Here is a 16,815-nt window from a genome sequence, read left to right on the forward strand (position 1 = left end):
TGGTGAATCCACATTCTACTGTCTGAGACCTCCCCCCCCCCCCCCCCCCACCACTACTGGTGAATCCACATTCTACTGTCTGAGCCCCCCCCCCCCCACCACTACTGGTGAACCCACATTCTACTGTCTGAGACCTTCCCCCCACCACCACTACTGGTGAATCCACATTCTACTGTCTGAGACCCCCCACTACTGGTGAATCCACATTCTACTGTCTGAGACCTCCCCCCCCCCCACTACTGGTGAACCCACATTCTACTGTCTGAGACCCCCCACTACTGGCGAATCCACATTCTACTGTCTGAGACCTTCCCCCCTCTACTGGTGAACCCACATTCTACTGTGAGACCTTCCCCCCCCACCACTACTGGTGAATCCACATTCTACTGTCTGAGACCCCCCCCCCACCACTACTGGTGAACCCACATTCTACTGTCTGAGACACCCCCCACTACTGGTGAATCCCCATTCTACTGTCTGAGACCCCCACCACTACTGGTGAATCCACATTCTACTGTCTGAGACCCCCCCCACTACTGGTGAATCCACATTCTACTGTCTGAGACCCCCCCCCACTACTGGTGAACCCACATTCTACTCTCTGAGACCTCCCCCCCACCACTACTGGTGAACCCACATTCTACTGTCTGAGACCTCCCCCCACCACTACTGGTGAACCCACATTCTACTGTCTGAGACCCCCCCCCCACCACTACTGGTGAACCCACATTCTACTGTCTGAGACCCCCCCCCCCCACTACTGGTGAACCCACATTCTAAGACCCCCCACCACTACTGGTGGACCCACATTCTACTGTCTGAGACCCCCCCCCCACTACTGGTGAATCCACATTCTACTGTCTGAGACCCCCCCCACTACTGGTGAATCTACATTCTACTGTCTGAGACCCCCCCCCACTACTGGTGAATCCACATTCTACTGTCTGAGACACCCCCACTACTGGTGAATCCACATTCTACTGTCTGAGACCCCCCCCCCCCACTTCTGGTGAATCCACATTCTACTGTCTGAGACCCCCCCCCACTACTGGTGAATCCACATTCTACTGTCTGAGACACCCCCACTACTGGTGAATCCACATTCTACTGTCTGAAACCCCCCCCCCCACTACTGGTGAATCCACATTCTACTGTCTGAGACCCCCCACTACTGGTGAATCCACATCCTACTGTCTGAGACCCCCACTACTGGTGAATCCACATTCTACTGTCTGAGACCCCCACTACTGGTGAATCCACATTCTACTGTCTGAGACCCCCCACTACTGGTGAACCCACATTCTACTGTCTGAGACACCCCCACTACTGGTGAATCCACATTCTACTGTCTGAAACCCCCACTACTGGTGAATCCACATTCTACTGTCTGAGACCCCCCACTACTGGTGAATCCACATCCTACTGTCTGAGACTCCCCACTACTGGTGAATCCACATTCTACTGTCTGAGACCCCCCACTACTGGTGAATCCACATTCTACTGTCTGAGACCCCCACTACTGGTGAATCCACATTCTACTGTCTGAGACCCCCCACTACTGGTGAACCCACATTCTACTGTCTGAGACCCCCCACTACTGGTGAACCCACATTCTACTGTCTGAGACCTCCCCCCCCACACTACTGGTGAACCCACATTCTACTGTCTGAGACCCCCCCCACCACTACTGGTGAACCCACATTCTACTGTCTGAGACCTCCCCCCCCCCACCACCACTACTGGTGAATCCACATTCTACTGTCTGAGACCCCCACTACTGGTGAATCCACATTCTACTGTCTGAGACCTCCCCCCCCCCACCACTACTGGTGAATCCACATTCTACTGTCTGAGCCCCCCCCCCCACCACCACTACTGGTGAACCCACATTCTACTGTCTGAGACCTTCCCCCCACCACCACTACTGGTGAATCCACATTCTACTGTCTGAGACCCCCCACTACTGGTGAATCCACATTCTACTGTCTGAGACCCCCCCCCCACTACTGGTGAACCCACATTCTACTGTCTGAGACCCCCCCACTACTGGCGAATCCACATTCTACTGTCTGAGACCTTCCCCCCCCTCTACTGGTGAACCCACATTCTACTGTGAGACCTTCCCCCCACCACTACTGGTGAATCCACATTCTACTGTCTGAGACCCCCCCCCCCCCACCACTACTGGTGAACCCACATTCTACTGTCTGAGACACCCCCACTACTGGTGAATCCCCATTCTACTGTCTGAGACCCCCACCACTACTGGTGAATCCACATTCTACTGTCTGAGACCCCCCCCCCCACTACTGGTGAATCCACATTCTACTGTCTGAGACCCCCCCCCACCACTACTGGTGAACCCACATTCTACTCTCTGAGACCCCCCCCCCCACCACCACTACTGGTGAACCCACATTCTACTGTCTGAGACCTCTCCCCCCACCACTACTGGTGAATCCACATTCGACTGTCTGAGACCTCCCCCCCCTCCACTACTGGTGAACCCACATTCTACTCTCTGAGACCCCCCCCCACCACTACTGGTGAACCCACATTCTACTGTCTGAGACCTCCCCCCACTACTGGTGAACCCACATTCTACTCTGAGACCTCCCCCCACCACTACTGGTGAACCCACATTCTACTGTCTGAGACCTCCCCCCACCACTACTGGTGAACCCACATTCTACTCTCTGAGACCTCCCCCCCCCCCCACCACTACTGGTGAACCCACATTCTACTCTCTGAGACCTCCCCTTCCCCCCCCACTACTGGTGAACCCACATTCTACTGTCTGAGACCTCCCCCCACCACTACTGGTGAACCCACATTCTACTGTCTGAGACCTCCCCCCCCCCCACTACTGGTGAACCCACATTCTACTGTCTGAGACATTCCCCCCCCTACCACCACTACTGGTGAACCCACATTCTACTCTGAGACCTCCCCCCCCCACTACTGGTGAATCCACATTCTACTGTCTGAGACACCCCCCCCACCACTACTGGTGAATCCACATTCTACTGTCTGAGACCCCCCACTACTGGTGAATCCACATTCTACTGTCTGAGACCCCCCCCCCCCCCCCCACCACTACTGGTGAATCCACATTCTACTGTCTGAGACCTCCCCCCCACCACCCACTACTGGTGAATCCACATTCTACTGTCTGAGACCCCCCACTACTGGTGAATCCACATTCTACTGTCTGAGACCCCCCACTACTGGTGAACCCACATTCTACTGTCTGAGACCCCCACTACTGGTGAATCCACATTCTACTCTGAGACCCCCCTCACTACTGGTGAATCCACATTCTACTCTCTGAGACCCCCCCACTACTGGTGAATCCACATTCTACTGTCTGAGAAATGTAGGCTCTTAAAAACCCTTGAGACCCCGCCATCCTTCCCTCCCACCATCCACCCCTCCCTCCGTCCCTCGGCTTGGATCTTAGCATGACAAATCCTCGTTGACCTTAAGACCAGCACGTATTTCCATTTAGTCTGAGATTGATCAAATCTGCCCTCTCAAAAGATCTGCTACTTACTAACCAACCAGCTAAACTAATCCTCTACACAGTTAATGTGGTCCTGCTGTTAACCAACCAGCTAAACTAATCCTCTACATGGTTAATGTGGTCCTGCTGTTAACCAACCAGCTAAACTAATCCTCTACATGGTTAATGTGGTCCTGCTGTTAACCAACCAGCTAAACTAATCCTCTACACAGTTAATGTGGTCCTGCTGTTAACCAACCAGCTAAACTAATCCTCTACACAGTTAATGTGGTCCTGCTGTTAACCAACCAGCTAAACTAATCCTCTACACGGTTAATGTGGTCCTGCTGTTAACCAACCAGCTAAACTAATCCTCTACATGGTTAATGGGGTCCTGCTGTTAACCAACCAGCTAAACTAATCCTCTACATGGTTAATGTGGTCCTGCTGTTAACCAACCAGCTAAACTAATCCTCTACACGGTTAGTGGTCCTGCTGTTAACCAACCAGCTAAACTAATCCTCTACACGGTTAATGTGGTCCTGCTGTTAACCAACCAGCTAAACTAATCCTCTACATGGTTAATGTGGTCCTGCTGTTAACCAACCAGCTAAACTAATCCTCTACATGGTTAATGGGGTCCTGCTGTTAACCAACCAGCTAAACTAATCCTCTACATGGTTAATGTGGTCCTGCTGTTAACCAACCAGCTAAACTAATCCTCTACACGGTTAATGTGGTCCTGCTGTTAACCAACCAGCTAAACTAATCCTCTACACAGTTAATGTGGTCCTGCTGTTAACCAACCAGCTAAACTAATCCTCTACACGGTTAATGTGGTCCTGCTGTTAACCAACCAGCTAAACTAATCCTCTACACGGTTAGTGGTCCTGCTGTTAACCAACCAGCTAAACTAATCCTCTACATGGTTAATGTGCTAAACTAATCCTCTACACAGTTAATGTGGTCCTGCTGTTAACCAACCAGCTAAACTAATCCTCTACACGGTTAGTGGTCCTGCTGTTAACCAACCAGCTAAACTAATCCTCTACATGGTTAATGTGGTCCTGCTGTTAACCAACCAGCTCAACTAATCCTCTACATGGTTAATGTGGTCCTGCTGTTAACCAACCAGCTAAACTAATCCTCTACACGGTTAGTGGTCCTGCTGTTAACCAACCAGCTAAACTAATCCTCTACATGGTCGACGCCGCAGTCGACCCCCCCGACGCCACAGTCGACCCCCGACGCCACAGTCGACCCCCGACGCCACAGTCGACCCCCGACGCCGCAGTCGACCCCCGACGCCGCAGTCGACCCCCTACGCCACAGTCGACCCCCGACGCCGCAGTCGACCCCCGACGCCACAGTCGACCCCCGACGCCGCAGTCGACCCCCAGACGCCAGTCAACCCCCCGACGCCACAGTCGACCCCCAGACGCCAGTCAACCCCCGACGCCACAGTCGACCCCCAGACGCCAGTCGACCCCCCGACACTGCAGTCGACCCCCGACGCCGCAGTCAACCCCCGACGCCGCAGTCAACGCCCCGACGCCGCAGTCAACGCCCCGACGCCGCAGTCAACGCCCCGACGCCGCAGTCGACCCCCGACGCCAGTCGACCCCGACACCACAGACAACCCCCGACGCCAGTCAACCCCCCGACGCCGCAGTCGACCCCCTACACCACAGTCAACCCCCCGACGCCGCAGTCGACCCCCTACACCACAGTCGACCCCCGACGCCGCAGTCGACCCCCGACGCCGCAGTCGACCCCCCGACGCCGCAGTCGACCCCCCGACTCCGCAGTCGACCCCCCCGACGGCAGTCGACCCCCGACACCACAGTCAACCCCCGACGCCAGTCAACCCCCCGACGCCGCAGTCGACCCCCTACACCACAGTCAACCCCCCCGACGCCGCAGTCGACCCCCACACCACAGTCGACCCCCGACGCCGCAGTCGACCCCCGACGCCGCAGTCGACCCCCGACGCCGCAGTCGACCCCCGACGCCGCAGTCGACCCCCGACGCCGCAGTCGACCCCCGACGCCGCAGTCGACCCCCCCGACGCCGCAGTCGACCCCCGACGCCACAGTCGACCCCCCGACGCCACAGTCGACCCCCGACGCCACAGTCGACCCCCGACGCCACAGTCGACTCCCCCGACGCCACAGTCAACCCCCCTGACACCGCCACTATAGTCATACTAACCAGACTAGTACACCACTGACAACATATTTGAACTGTTCAAGCCCTCAAGATAGATGGGACAAACTTCAAAACAGAGAAACAACTCATTAGAAGACAGCTGAGATGTGAAGAGTTTGGTTCCAGGTTAATAGCATTGGATCAAGGTTAAAAATGCCCCGGTACAAGTTGTTCTTGATTTGCTAAGACATTGTGGATGGACCACCATTACGGGAAGCTCTGTATGTGTGATTGAAGAGGAGTCATCATCGTTTTAGAGGGTTTTGTTCGCCAAGTCCCATCTCTATATTCAAATGAGTCTATAAGTCCAATGATTCTGTGCCAAACATGTCAGTTTTAGGGGGCAGTGTCACCTGTTTTGAAGAGGCTGAATAACATTTGAAGAAAGGAGCACGATGAGTTTATTTAATTTCTCCTCAATCTGCCGAGGAGAAGGAACGTAGTTCACCTACTGGTCCAAAGATCAAACACACAGAATGGTTAACTCCCGTTAGTAATGATTGTCACAAATAGAAAACCCTGGCTAGAACTCCAGAGCATCCGGAACTAGAATCAGGGGAGCTAACGGAATTCATATGGTTCCATCCCTAAGCAACAGCACATTGTAGTTCCATTGTGTCTCCGTCCACTGAGCACTGTGGTATTCTAGAATGCTCCATTCTATTCAGGCTACAACAGTGGAGCACGGCTAGCCCTGAGGCCTAGTCTTCTGAATGGATAGTCAGAGAGAAAAATGAATGTGTGTGTGTGTGTGTGTGTACCCCTCAGAGCAGCAGAACATGTCCTGTGTGCCCCCAGGTGAAGTAGAGGCAGTGTGACATCGCCGTGACATCGCTCTGCTACATCCCAGCTGGGGGGAAATGAGAGGAAAGACCTCATCTGGTATCTCTTAACCATGTCCATTCAGCTTAGAGGAAGGAGCTACAGCAATATTACATCCTATTCCCTATACAGGGCACTACTTTACAGTAGAGCCCAGGGTCCTGGTCAGTAGTGCCCTACATAGTGGATAGGATGCTATTTGTGACGATCCTTAAGGCTGCTCCTGGGGACTGTCTGACTACTGATCTACGCTGAGATTTGGAAGTCTAGTTACAGTGAAGCCTGGAGGGGATGGAGGAGGGGGGTTTAGGTCCCTCAGTCCCAAGTGCTGGCCCAGTCAGAGAGGGGCAGTAGCGCTGGCCCAGTCAGAGAGGAGGAGTAGCGCTGGCCCAGTCACAGAGGGGAAGTAGGGCTGGCCCAGTCAGAGAGGGGGAGTAACGCTGGCCCAGTCAGAGAGGGGCAGTAGCGCTGGCCCAGTCAGAGAGGAGGAGTAGCGCTGGCCCAGTCACAGAGGGGAAGTAGGGCTGGCCCAGTCAGAGAGGGGGGAGTAACGCTGGCCCAGTCAGAGAGGGGCAGTAGCGCTGGCCCAGTCAGAGAGGAGGAGTAGCGCTGGCCCAGTCACAGAGGGGAAGTAGGGCTGGCCCAGTCAGAGAGGGGGAGTAGCGCTGGCCCAGTCACAGAGGGGCAGTAGGGCTGGCCCAGTCAGAAAGGGGGAGTAACGCTGGCCCTGTCTGATAGGAGGAGTAATGCTGGCCCTGTCTGATAGGAGGAGTAACGCTGGCCCTGTCTGATAGGAGGAGTAACGCTGGCCCTGTCTGATAGGAGGAGTAACGCTGGCCCTGTCTGATAGGAGGAGTAACGCTGGCCCTGTCTGATAGGAGGAGTAACGCTGGCCCTGTCTGATAGGAGGAGTAACGCTGGCCCTGTCTGATAGGAGGAGTAACGCTGGCCCTGTCTGATAGGAGGAGTAACGCTGGCCCTGTCTGATAGGAGGAGTAACGCTGGCCCTGTCTGATAGGAGGAGTAACGCTGGCCCTGTCTGATAGGAGGAGTAATGCTGGCCCTGTCTGATAGGAGGAGTAACGCTGGCCCTGTCTGATAGGAGGAGTAACGCTGGCCCTGTCTGATAGGAGGAGTAACGCTGGCCCTGTCTGATAGGAGGAGTAACGCTGGCCCTGTCTGATAGGAGGAGTAACGCTGGCCCTGTCTGATAGGAGGAGTAACGCTGGCCCTGTCTGATAGGAGGAGTAACGCTGGCCCTGTCTGATAGGAGGAGTAACGCTGGCCCTGTCTGATAGGAGGAGTAACGCTGGCCCTGTCTGATAGGAGGAGTAATGCTGGCCCTGTCTGATAGGAGTAACGCTGGCCCTGTCTGATAGGAGGAGTAACGCTGGCCCTGTCTGATAGGAGGAGTAACGCTGGCCCTGTCTGATAGGAGGAGTAATGCTGGCCCTGTCTGATAGGAGGAGTAATGCTGGCCCTGTCTGATAGGAGGAGTAACGCTGGCCCTGTCTGATAGGAGGAGTAACGCTGGCCCTGTCTGATAGGAGGAGTAACGCTGGCCCTGTCTGATAGGAGGAGTAACGCTGGCCCTGTCTGATAGGAGTAACGCTGGCCCTGTCTGATAGGAGGAGTAACGCTGGCCCTGTCTGATAGGAGGAGTAACGCTGGCCCTGTCTGATAGGAGGAGTAATGCTGGCCCTGTCTGATAGGAGGAGTAACGCTGGCCCTGTCTGATAGGAGGAGTAACGCTGGCCCTGTCTGATAGGAGGAGTAACGCTGGCCCTGTCTGATAGGAGTAACGCTGGCCCTGTCTGATAGGAGGAGTAACGCTGGCCCTGTCTGATAGGAGGAGTAACGCTGGCCCTGTCTGATAGGAGTAACGCTGGCCCTGTCTGATAGGGGGAGTAACGCTGGCCCTGTCTGATAGGAGGAGTAATGCTGGCCCTGTCTGATAGGAGGAGTAACGCTGGCCCTGTCTGATAGGAGGAGTAGCGCTGGCCCTGTCTGATAGGAGGAGTAACGCTGGCCCTGTCTGATAGGAGGAGTAACGCTGGCCCTGTCTGATAGGAGGAGTAACGCTGGCCCTGTCTGATAGGAGGAGTAACGCTGGCCCTGTCTGATAGGAGTAGCGCTGGCCCTGTCTGATAGGAGGAGTAACGCTGGCCCTGTCTGATAGGAGGAGTAACGCTGGCCCTGTCTGATAGGAGGAGTAACGCTGGCCCTGTCTGATAGGAGGAGTAACGCTGGCCCTGTCTGATAGGAGGAGTAACGCTGGCCCTGTCTGATAGGAGGAGTAACGCTGGCCCTGTCTGATAGGAGGAGTAACGCTGGCCCTGTCTGATAGGAGGAGTAACGCTGGCCCTGTCTGATAGGAGGAGTAACGCTGGCCCTGTCTGATAGGAGGAGTAACGCTGGCCCTGTCTGATAGGAGGAGTAACGCTGGCCCTGTCTGATAGGAGGAGTAACGCTGGCCCTGTCTGATAGGAGGAGTAACGCTGGCCCTGTCTGATAGGAGGAGTAACGCTGGCCCTGTCTGATAGGAGGAGTAACGCTGGCCCTGTCTGATAGGAGGAGTAACGCTGGCCCTGTCTGATAGGAGGAGTAACGCTGGCCCTGTCTGATAGGAGGAGTAACGCTGGCCCTGTCTGATAGGAGGAGTAACGCTGGCCCTGTCTGATAGGAGGAGTAACGCTGGCCCTGTCTGATAGGAGGAGTAACGCTGGCCCTGTCTGATAGGAGGAGTAACGCTGGCCCTGTCTGATAGGAGGAGTAACGCTGGCCCTGTCTGATAGGAGGAGTAATGCTGGCCCTGTCTGATAGGAGTAACGCTGGCCCTGTCTGATAGGAGGAGTAACGCTGGCCCTGTCCGATAGGAGGAGTAACGCTGGCCCTGTCCGATAGGAGGAGTAACGCTGGCCCTGTCCGATAGGAGGAGTAACGCTGGCCCTGTCCGATAGGAGGAGTAACGCTGGCCCTGCCTGATAGGAGTAACGCTGGCCCTGTCCGATAGGAGGAGTAACGCTGGCCCTGTCTGATAGGAGGAGTAACGCTGGCCCTGTCTGATAGGAGGAGTAACGCTGGCCCTGTCTGATAGTAGTAACGCTGGCCCTGTCTGATAGGAGGAATAACGCTGGCCCTGTCTGATAGTAGTAACGCTGGCCCTGTCTGATAGGAGGAGTAACGCTGGCCCTGTCTGATAGGAGTAACGCTGGCCCTGTCCGATAGGAGGAGTAACGCTGGCCCTGTCCGATAGGAGGAGTAACGCTGGCCCTGTCCGATAGGAGGAGTAACGCTGGCCCTGCCTGATAGGAGTAACGCTGGCCCTGTCCGATAGGAGGAGTAACGCTGGCCCTGTCCGATAGGAGGAGTAACGCTGGCCCTGTCTGATAGGAGGAGTAACGCTGGCCCTGTCTGATAGTAGTAACGCTGGCCCTGTCTGATAGGAGGAATAACGCTGGCCCTGTCTGATAGTAGTAACGCTGGCCCTGTCTGATAGGAGGAGTAACGCTGGCCCTGTCTGATAGGAGTAACGCTGGCCCTGTCTGATAGGAGGAGTAACGCTGGCCCTGTCTGATAGGAGTAACGCTGGCCCTGTCTGATAGGAGGAGTAACGCTGGCCCTGTCTGATAGGAGGAGTAACGCTGGCCCTGTCTGATAGGAGGAGTAACGCTGGCCCTGTCTGATAGGAGGAGTAACGCTGGCCCTGTCTGATAGGAGGAGTAACGCTGGCCCTGTCTGATAGGAGGAGTAATGCTGGCCCTGTCTGATAGGAGGAGTAATGCTGGCCCTGTCTGATAGGAGGAGTAACGCTGGCCCTGTCTGATAGGAGGAGTAACGCTGGCCCTGTCTGATAGGAGGAGTAACGCTGGCCCTGTCTGATAGGAGGAGTAACGCTGGCCCTGTCTGATAGGAGGAGTAACGCTGGCCCTGTCTGATAGGAGGAGTAACGCTGGCCCTGTCTGATAGGAGGAGTAACGCTGGCCCTGTCTGATAGGAGGAGTAACGCTGGCCCTGTCTGATAGGAGGAGTAACGCTGGCCCTGTCTGATAGGAGGAGTAACGCTGGCCCTGTCTGATAGGAGGAGTAACGCTGGCCCTGTCTGATAGGAGGAGTAACGCTGGCCCTGTCTGATAGGAGGAGTAACGCTGGCCCTGTCTGATAGGAGGAGTAACGCTGGCCCTGTCTGATAGGAGGAGTAACGCTGGCCCTGTCTGATAGGAGGAGTAACGCTGGCCCTGTCTGATAGGAGGAGTAACGCTGGCCCTGTCTGATAGGAGGAGTAACGCTGGCCCTGTCTGATAGGAGGAGTAACGCTGGCCCTGTCTGATAGGAGGAGTAACGCTGGCCCTGTCTGATAGGAGGAGTAACGCTGGCCCTGTCTGATAGGAGGAGTAACGCTGGCCCTGTCTGATAGGAGGAGTAACGCTGGCCCTGTCTGATAGGAGGAGTAACGCTGGCCCTGTCTGATAGGAGGAGTAACGCTGGCCCTGTCTGATAGGAGGAGTAATGCTGGCCCTGTCTGATAGGAGTAACGCTGGCCCTGTCTGATAGGAGGAGTAACGCTGGCCCTGTCCGATAGGGAGGAGTAACGCTGGCCCTGTCCGATAGGAGGAGTAACGCTGGCCCTGTCCGATAGGAGGAGTAACGCTGGCCCTGTCCGATAGGAGGAGTAACGCTGGCCCTGCCTGATAGGAGTAACGCTGGCCCTGTCCGATAGGAGGAGTAACGCTGGCCCTGTCTGATAGGAGGAGTAACGCTGGCCCTGTCTGATAGGAGGAGTAACGCTGGCCCTGTCTGATAGTAGTAACGCTGGCCCTGTCTGATAGGAGGAATAACGCTGGCCCTGTCTGATAGTAGTAACGCTGGCCCTGTCTGATAGGAGGAGTAACGCTGGCCCTGTCTGATAGGAGTAACGCTGGCCCTGTCCGATAGGAGGAGTAACGCTGGCCCTGTCCGATAGGAGGAGTAACGCTGGCCCTGTCCGATAGGAGGAGTAACGCTGGCCCTGCCTGATAGGAGTAACGCTGGCCCTGTCCGATAGGAGGAGTAACGCTGGCCCTGTCTGATAGGAGGAGTAACGCTGGCCCTGTCTGATAGGAGGAGTAACGCTGGCCCTGTCTGATAGTAGTAACGCTGGCCCTGTCTGATAGGAGGAATAACGCTGGCCCTGTCTGATAGTAGTAACGCTGGCCCTGTCTGATAGGAGGAGTAACGCTGGCCCTGTCTGATAGGAGTAACGCTGGCCCTGTCTGATAGGAGGAGTAACGCTGGCCCTGTCTGATAGGAGTAACGCTGGCCCTGTCTGATAGGAGGAGTAACGCTGGCCCTGTCTGATAGGAGGAGTAACGCTGGCCCTGTCTGATAGGAGGAGTAACGCTGGCCCTGTCTGATAGGAGGAGTAACGCTGGCCCTGTCTGATAGGAGGAGTAACGCTGGCCCTGTCTGATAGGAGGAGTAATGCTGGCCCTGTCTGATAGGAGGAGTAACGCTGGCCCTGTCTGATAGGAGGAGTAACGCTGGCCCTGTCTGATAGGAGTAACGCTGGCCCTGTCTGATAGGAGTAATGCTGGCCCTGTCTGATAGGAGGAGTAACGCTGGCCCTGTCTGATAGGAGGAGTAACGCTGGCCCTGTCTGATAGGAGGAGTAACGCTGGCCCTGTCTGATAGGAGGAGTAACGCTGGCCCTGTCTGATAGGAGTAACGCTGGCCCTGTCTGATAGGAGGAGTAACGCTGGCCCTGTCTGATAGGAGGAGTAGCGCTGGCCCTGTCTGATAGGAGGAGTAACGCTGGCCCTGTCTGATAGGAGGAGTAACGCTGGCCCTGTCTGATAGGAGTAGTAACGCTGGCCCTGTCTGATAGGAGTAACGCTGGCCCTGTCTGATAGGAGTAATGCTGGCCCTGTCTGATAGGAGGAGTAACGCTGGCCCTGTCTGATAGGAGGAGTAACGCTGGCCCTGTCTGATAGGAGGAGTAACGCTGGCCCTGTCTGATAGGAGGAGTAACGCTGGCCCTGTCTGATAGGAGTAACGCTGGCCCTGTCTGATAGGAGGAGTAACGCTGGCCCTGTCTGATAGGAGGAGTAGCGCTGGCCCTGTCTGATAGGAGGAGTAACGCTGGCCCTGTCTGATAGGAGGAGTAATGCTGGCCCTGTCTGATAGGAGTAACGCTGGCCCTGTCTGATAGGAGTAACGCTGGCCCTGTCTGATAGGAGGAGTAACGCTGGCCCTGTCTGATAGGAGGAGTAACGCTGGCCCTGTCTGATAGGAGGAGTAACGCTGGCCCTGTCTGATAGGAGGAGTAACGCTGGCCCTGTCTGATAGGAGGAGTAACGCTGGCCCTGTCTGATAGGAGGAGTAATGCTGGCCCCGTCTGATAGGAGGAGTAACGCTGGCCCTGTCTGATAGGAGGAGTAATGCTGGCCCTGTCTGATAGGAGGAGTAACGCTGGCCCTGTCTGATAGGAGGAGTAATGCTGGCCCTGTCTGATAGGAGGAGTAACGCTGGCCCTGTCTGATAGGAGGAGTAATGCTGGCCCTGTCTGATAGGAGGAGTAACGCTGGCCCTGTCTGATAGGAGGAGTAATGCTGGCCCTGTCCGATAGGAGGAGTAACGCTGGCCCCGTCCGATAGGAGGAGTAACGCTGGCCCTGTCTGATAGGAGTAACGCTGGCCCTGTCTGATAGGAGGAGTAATGCTGGCCCTGTCTGATAGGAGGAGTAACGCTGGCCCTGTCTGATAGGAGTAACGCTGGCCCTGTCTGATAGGAGGAGTAACGCTGGCCCTGTCTGATAGGAGTAACGCTGGCCCTGTCTGATAGGAGGAGTAACGCTGGCCCTGTCTGATAGGAGTAACGCTGGCCCTGTCTGATAGGAGGAGTAATGCTGGCCCTGTCTGATAGGAGGAGTAACGCTGGCCCTGTCTGATAGGAGGAGTAACGCTGGCCCTGTCTGATAGGAGGAGTAACGCTGGCCCTGTCTGATAGGAGGAGTAACGCTGGCCCTGTCTGATAGGAGTAACGCTGGCCCTGTCTGATAGGAGGAGTAACGCTGGCCCTGTCTGATAGGAGGAGTAGCGCTGGCCCTGTCTGATAGGAGGAGTAACGCTGGCCCTGTCTGATAGGAGGAGTAACGCTGGCCCTGTCTGATAGGAGTAACGCTGGCCCTGTCTGATAGGAGTAATGCTGGCCCTGTCTGATAGGAGGAGTAACGCTGGCCCTGTCTGATAGGAGGAGTAACGCTGGCCCTGTCTGATAGGAGGAGTAACGCTGGCCCTGTCTGATAGGAGGAGTAACGCTGGCCCTGTCTGATAGGAGTAACGCTGGCCCTGTCTGATAGGAGGAGTAACGCTGGCCCTGTCTGATAGGAGGAGTAGCGCTGGCCCTGTCTGATAGGAGGAGTAACGCTGGCCCTGTCTGATAGGAGGAGTAATGCTGGCCCTGTCTGATAGGAGGAGTAATGCTGGCCCTGTCTGATAGGAGTAACGCTGGCCCTGTCTGATAGGAGTAACGCTGGCCCTGTCTGATAGGAGGAGTAACGCTGGCCCTGTCTGATAGGAGGAGTAACGCTGGCCCTGTCTGATAGGAGGAGTAACGCTGGCCCTGTCTGATAGGAGGAGTAACGCTGGCCCTGTCTGATAGGAGGAGTAACGCTGGCCCTGTCTGATAGGAGGAGTAATGCTGGCCCTGTCTGATAGGAGGAGTAACGCTGGCCCTGTCTGATAGGAGGAGTAATGCTGGCCCTGTCTGATAGGAGGAGTAACGCTGGCCCTGTCTGATAGGAGGAGTAATGCTGGCCCTGTCTGATAGGAGGAGTAACGCTGGCCCTGTCTGATAGGAGGAGTAATGCTGGCCCTGTCTGATAGGAGGAGTAATGCTGGCCCTGTCTGATAGGAGGAGTAACGCTGGCCCTGTCTGATAGGAGTAACGCTGGCCCTGTCTGATAGGAGGAGTAATGCTGGCCCTGTCTGATAGGAGGAGTAACGCTGGCCCTGTCTGATAGGAGGAGTAATGCTGGCCCTGTCTGATAGGAGGAGTAACGCTGGCCCTGTCTGATAGGAGTAACGCTGGCCCTGTCTGATAGGAGGAGTAACGCTGGCCCTGTCTGATAGGAGGAGTAACGCTGGCCCTGTCTGATAGGAGGAGTAACGCTGGCCCTGTCTGATAGGAGGAGTAATGCTGGCCCCGTCTGATAGGAGGAGTAACGCTGGCCCTGTCTGATAGGAGGAGTAATGCTGGCCCTGTCTGATAGGAGTAACGCTGGCCCTGTCTGATAGGAGTAACGCTGGCCCTGTCTGATAGGAGGAGTAACGCTGGCCCTGTCTGATAGGAGTAACGCTGGCCCTGTCTGATAGGAGGAGTAACGCTGGCCCTGTCTGATAGGAGGAGTAATGCTGGCCCTGTCTGATAGGAGGAGTAGCGCTGGCCCTGTCTGATAGGAGGAGTAACGCTGGCCCTGTCTGATAGGAGGAGTAACGCTGGCCCTGTCTGATAGGAGGAGTAACGCTGGCCCTGTCTGATAGGAGGAGTAACGCTGGCCCTGTCTGATAGGAGGAGTAGCGCTGGCCCTGTCTGATAGGAGGAGTAGCGCTGGCCCTGTCTGATAGGAGGAGTAACGCTGGCCCTGTCTGATAGGAGGAGTAACGCTGGCCCTGTCTGATAGGAGGAGTAACGCTGGCCCTGTCTGATAGGAGTAATGCTGGCCCTGTCTGATAGGAGTAATGCTGGCCCTGTCTGATAGGAGGAGTAATGCTGGCCCTGTCTGATAGGAGTAATGCTGGCCCTGTCTGATAGGAGGAGTAACGCTGGCCCCGTCTGATAGGAGGAGTAACGCTGGCCCTGTCTGATAGGAGGAGTAATGCTGGCCCTGTCTGATAGGAGGAGTAACGCTGGCCCTGTCTGATAGGAGGAGTAACGCTGGCCCTGTCTGATAGGAGGAGTAACGCTGGCCCTGTCTGATAGGAGTAATGCTGGCCCTGTCTGATAGGAGGAGTAACGCTGGCCCTGTCTGATAGGAGTAACGCTGGCCCTGTCTGATAGGAGGAGTAACGCTGGCCCTGTCTGATAGGAGGAGTAATGCTGGCCCTGTCTGATAGGAGTAACGCTGGCCCTGTCTGATAGGAGTAACGCTGGCCCTGTCTGATAGGAGTAACGCTGGCCCTGTCTGATAGGAGGAGTAACGCTGGCCCTGTCTGATAGGAGGAGTAATGCTGGCCCTGTCTGATAGGAGTAACGCTGGCCCTGTCTGATAGGAGGAGTAACGCTGGCCCTGTCTGATAGGAGTAACGCTGGCCCTGTCTGATAGGAGGAGTAATGCTGGCCCTGTCTGATAGGAGGAGTAACGCTGGCCCTGTCTGATAGGAGGAGTAATGCTGGCCCTGTCTGATAGGAGGAGTAACGCTGGCCCTGTCTGATAGGAGGAGTAACGCTGGCCCTGTCTGATAGGAGGAGTAACGCTGGCCCTGTCTGATAGGAGGAGTAACGCTGGCCCTGTCTGATAGGAGGAGTAACGCTGGCCCTGTCTGATAGGAGGAGTAACGCTGGCCCTGTCTGATAGGAGGAGTAACGCTGGCCCTGTCTGATAGGAGGAGTAACGCTGGCCCTGTCTGATAGGAGGAGTAACGCTGGCCCTGTCTGATAGGAGGAGTAACGCTGGCCCTGTCCGATAGGAGGAGTAACGCTGGCCCTGTCCGATAGGAGGAGTAACGCTGGCCCTGTCCGATAGGAGGAGTAACGCTGGCCCTGTCCGATAGGAGGAGTAACGCTGGCCCTGTCTGATAGGAGGAGTAACGCTGGCCCTGTCTGATAGGAGTAGTAACGCTGGCCCTGTCTGATAGGAGGAGTAACGCTGGCCCTGTCTGATAGGAGGAGTAACGCTGGCCCTGTCTGATAGGAGGAGTAACGCTGGCCCTGTCTGATAGGAGGAGTAACGCTGGCCCTGTCTGATAGGAGGAGTAACGCTGGCCCTGTCCGATAGGAGGAGTAACGCTGGCCCTGTCTGATAGGAGTAATGCTGGCCCTGTCTGATAGGAGGAGTAACGCTGGCCCTGTCTGATAGGAGGAGTAACGCTGGCCCTGTCTGATAGGAGGAGTAACGCTGGCCCTGTCCGATAGGAGGAGTAACGCTGGCCCTGTCTGATAGGAGTAGTAATGCTGGCCCTGTCTGATAGGAGTAATGCTGGCCCTGTCTGATAGGAGGAGTAACGCTGGCCCTGTCTGATAGGAGGAGTAACGCTGGCCCTGTCTGATAGGAGGAGTAACGCTGGCCCTGTCTGATAGGAGGAGTA

At 55.9% G+C, this 16,815-nt stretch overlaps 1 protein-coding gene across 1 annotated transcript in view; it reads right to left on the reverse strand.

Annotated features, from left to right (window-relative positions):
- LOC135515556 (carboxypeptidase M-like) overlaps positions 1–16,815 on the reverse strand; it is a 113,692-nt gene that overhangs the window by 59,849 nt on the left and 37,028 nt on the right. The window lies entirely within an intron of this gene.

The sequence above is a fragment of the Oncorhynchus masou genome, chromosome 27 (assembly GCF_036934945.1).
Source record: "Oncorhynchus masou masou isolate Uvic2021 chromosome 27, UVic_Omas_1.1, whole genome shotgun sequence".
NCBI lineage: Eukaryota > Metazoa > Chordata > Actinopteri > Salmoniformes > Salmonidae > Oncorhynchus > Oncorhynchus masou.